We start from the raw sequence: 4,597 nt of genomic DNA on the forward strand, positions 1-4,597 counted from the left end.
GTTTGAGGACTAGTGGCAGCACCTGGCTGTGTTGGCTGTGACCGACTGTGTAGTTTAGAAAAGCTGCGCTTCATTCATCTCCACGTCTACGTCGGCAGTTTTTCTGGAGGATAAATGAAGCGCAGCGATCAACCACTAGAGGAGCTGCAAGGCTTGTGCATCATTAGTGTCACCGGGACTTTCCTCGGGGGTCTGTCTGCGGCGTCTTCCGTTCTCACTGCCCTTCTGCTGCCCACATTATTATGATCACGTGTCCTGATCGGCTCTGATTCGTCAACGTCGCCGCTGTCGTTATGACGCTAACGCGCGTGCGGCCTGTGACTGAGAAGGGCAGAGAGACGGGAAGAGCTGAGCATTTTGGAGGCTGTGTGATACAGCTACATCCCACCGGGGGGCCTCATTACCCCTGCTCTGGAGCTCTGTCACTTTCCCTGTGTTTCCCAGCATCCCTCTGTAGGAGCCAGCTATAGGTCTGGGGCTCAGAGTCGCCACCTTCTGGTTCAAAAAAAAAAAAAAAAGACCAAAATGTTGCCTTGGTGAGACAGCACTCTGCACCACCCTCCACCATGGGGGGGGGAGGGGGCTGGTCGGGACTGGAACCTGATGTTCATGACAAATCGTCAACATTTATCTGCATTTCCTCCATTTTTAGACAAAGGAATTACATGATTGGACACTCTGTGGTCACATGATTCCAGGCGTCAGAGTTTTAAATAAACCTGGACTCATTTTATCTCAGTATTTTAAATCCCAACGCTCACGTTAATCATCTGTAAACTGTCGTATTTTCTCCTGTGTACGAAGGAAAAAACAAAACAAAACAAAACAACAATGCGTCAAATCTCCATGTTCGTCTGTTGTATTTAGTCAGTTATACGTGCTGTTTGTCTGTTGTATTTAGTCAGTTATACGTGAGCTGCTGTTGTTTCCACTGCACATTTAATGAAAAACAGTAAATATATATACACGAGTGTAAACATTCTTTGACCACAAATATTTGACCTTTGACCTTGAACTGGGAATTCTCTGTCCAAGTTACTTCCATCAGAGGGTTTGGAGTTAAACCAGCAGAATATCACTGGTGCTGTGAAGAAACACTGGTCCGACGCCGAGGTTGCGATTTCTGGACTTTTATGATTACTTTATATATAAGATATATTTTGATATCGTTTGATTTATATTTGTGCTTATGTTCTGGTTACGATTCATTTGTACATAATTCACATATAAGCTAGAAATATAGATAACATAGTGTCTGTCTAATATATATACATATATACATATATTGTGTATATGTAGTATATATTATATATATATTTATGTATAGAAATATTGATATATTGACATATTGATATTTCTTTAATTCATTCCAGTTTATTCTGGCTTATGTTTTACTTTGATCAATTCCTAGACCTCCCTCTCCCTCACCCCTCTCTCTCTCTCTCTCTCTTTCTATCTCTATCTCTCTCTCTCTCCCGTCCCCTTCCTTGATCTTCTTACTTTCTAATTATCTCCACTGTTGCTACGGAAACAGTGGACAGGGGAATTCAGGGACTTAGTGCAGCAGAGCGTTTTAGGTCAGGGCGTTCAGTATTTGATTGCAGTATTGATTCATATCGATACAGTGGGCTGCGTCCCTCTGCGGACCCTCCGGTGCGGCCCAGTGAAGGTGAGAGTGACAGCTGTGAGGTAAATGACAGCGGTGTACAGAAAAAAACCCAAAAAAACAGGACTATATTCCACACAGAACACTGAAGGAGAGGCGGAAAACACTAAATATAAAAGACCAGAGGTCACATGACTCCGTCAGCTCAGGGTGTCATACCTGGAATATTTGGAAGGGCCTTGAACGTATAACTTTAAACCTTTCACAGAAATGAGTTTTTTTTTTCAAAACCCTTTTTTTTCATTTATTCCAGTCCTGGAATGTTTTTAAAAATGTCCCCTCGACTTCACGGTGTCCTGTCTCCAGCACTGCAGATCAGCTACGTCTCACTGCGGTGCTGCTACTGCCCCTAAAGGCCGGCATTGCAACTGCGCCCTCCTCTGCGGCGCTGCAGACACTGCATTATGATACTGTACACGTCCGTCTGCCTTTCCAATGAGAAAAACCTAATCAGTGAGTAGGTGGAGGTTGAACCAGGGATTGAAACCTTGCATTAATCACCGGCTGGCTTTGTATTTGCTGCCGTCTCTCGCTGCTGCCTTGTCTCCCCTTGTTGTTTCCTCCCATAACTCTCCCCCTCTCTCTCCTTTACTGCCTTTCTTCTCCACTGTACCAAAGGCATTGATTCCCCCGCTCTGACGGACAGATACCATTGGCCTGGACTGACTCGGAGTCAGTACTTAGAGGCTTATTGATGTGAGCAGATAATGCTCTCCCTCCGTCTCCCTCCCTCCCATCTCTCTCTCTCCCCCTTTTCTCTCCCTTTTCTCCCCTTTATTTTCTCCTTCTCTCTCTCTCTCTCTTTCTCTTTCTCTTCACAGCCCATGATCAATGGCCTTTAGGATGGTGTGTAATCATTATTGGTGGTCAGAACCCCCCGAGGCCGATTGGATTGCACTCAGGTTATTTTATTTCCAGAGAGCCACTGCAGCGGCTGCACCGCAGCAGTATCAGGAGAGAAGCGTGTTAACCGGGGATAATGTAAACGTATCAATTACTGTACGTCCAGTCAAAACTGGGAACTCACAAACCGCACACTGGACTGGGACCGAGGATCATCGGCTTCAGTGACTCTGCATTGGCCACAAACCACAGACAGACACTGGTGTCAACAACCCAGCAACAAATTAGTCTTTACATTCATTTCTACATTTATTCAATCAAAAAAAAAAAACATGCCCGAATTTCTCCAAATCATAATCTCCGACACCAGGTCCACAGCTTTTGTAAAGTTTTCACAGCTATTTGTAGTGTCACCCTGTGGTCGGTGTCAATAATTACTATTAATATTACCTTTTTGGTTCTTGTTAATTGTTTATATTATAATACTACGAGAAACAAAAACCCAAATACACAGATGACCAATCACATTTGAGTCTTGATTTGATGATGTCCAGTACGACGATCGGAAAACACTCTCCACATTCACCTAAGAAAATACTGCCGCTCATAAAAAAGCCATTGTTTGTTTCCAGGGAACACTTAAGGGCTGATAAGCAGGCTTTGGTGGTCAATAGCAGTCAGTCGGGAGTGATGTAGGAAACGCTCTCTTATCGTCTTAATGTAGACGGAAACGAGCGTCGCTGAGAAAACGGCACTTTGGTTTTTTTTTTGGGAAGATTTGGTTTAGGATGGAGATTTATCCTTTAAAATGTTGCTTAGATTCATCAATAATATTCATGTATTATGTTGTATATACAGACCAAGGCAGTGATTATCAATTATTTTCTCTAGCGCCCCCTATTTGCAGATAGGATTGTTGTTAAACCCAAATCAAACAGTTTTAGTTAAACACAAATTTAATTTGCTGGCACGAATCCAGGCAGAAATAAATGGACTTTTCCATCAATGTTTATGTATTTGATCAATACATATATTTATTTATTTTTTGTTTTAGTTTTAGTATATTTATGTCCCATCATCTAAAGTTAGATTTTGGTTTAAATTCCTGGTTTAAATTCACTGTTTACTGTGCGTCTTCAACCACAGTAGTTTCTAAGGAGTTGCAATCTGCAAACTGACCACTAGATGGCCCTTAGCCCAGCCAGGTCCTGCTCATGAATCAACACTGTGTTGTTGTTTTTTTTACTGTTATTTTTGTCATGTTCAGTGACTTTGTGTGAGCAGTGAATGCTGACAGAGCGTTTGTGTGAAAATGTTTTTAAACTCAAGACTTTTTTTTTTTTAAATATATTTTCTTTGACATGTTAATAGCAGACTTTTTTTAAAAAAATATATTTTCTTTGACATGTTAATAGCAGTCGACGCCGCTCCTCCTCCTCCTCCTCCTCCTCCTCCTCCTTCTTCACCGTTTCCTCTCGGTGTCATCACTGTGTAAAATGTTTGTAGGTAAAACTTTTTCTTTTTTTTTACCCTAATTCAAATATTATTCCATGGTTTTTATAACAACGATGTTGGTGTTCAGCATGAATGAACCAACATCCTGCATGAGCCTGACATCTGTGAAGTATCTGTAAAGTATCTGTGTAGTATCTGTGTAGTATCTGTGTAGTAATACTACTGTCCAACACTGTCTGACCATCTCAAGTACTAACCTCTGGTTTTGCCCGTGTGTATTTGTGTACAGTACTAGGTTTGTCTACTACATACATACACATGACCGTGACGACTGTATGTATGTTTGTTACCTGTTTATAACCTGTTTATAACACGTTTATAACTGCTGATGTGACGTGACACTTCATCACAAATCCACATGTGGTTTCAGTAAATTAAAAAAAAAAGAGTAAATGATTGTGTGCGTGTGTGTGTGTGTGTGAGAGGAACACACACACACACACACCGAAGAATTTAGAGAGAAAAAAACCCATGTTGATTTGGTCACTGCATGCTAATTGTTACTGGAATAATATTTGTCCTGCTTGTTTCCTGGTCTTTCTGAACTCTGACCTCCTCACCCCCCCCCCCCCC

Source organism: Cynoglossus semilaevis, chromosome 17, assembly GCF_000523025.1.
Source record: "Cynoglossus semilaevis isolate Cse_v1.0 chromosome 17, Cse_v1.0, whole genome shotgun sequence".
Taxonomy (NCBI): Eukaryota; Metazoa; Chordata; class Actinopteri; order Pleuronectiformes; family Cynoglossidae; genus Cynoglossus; species Cynoglossus semilaevis.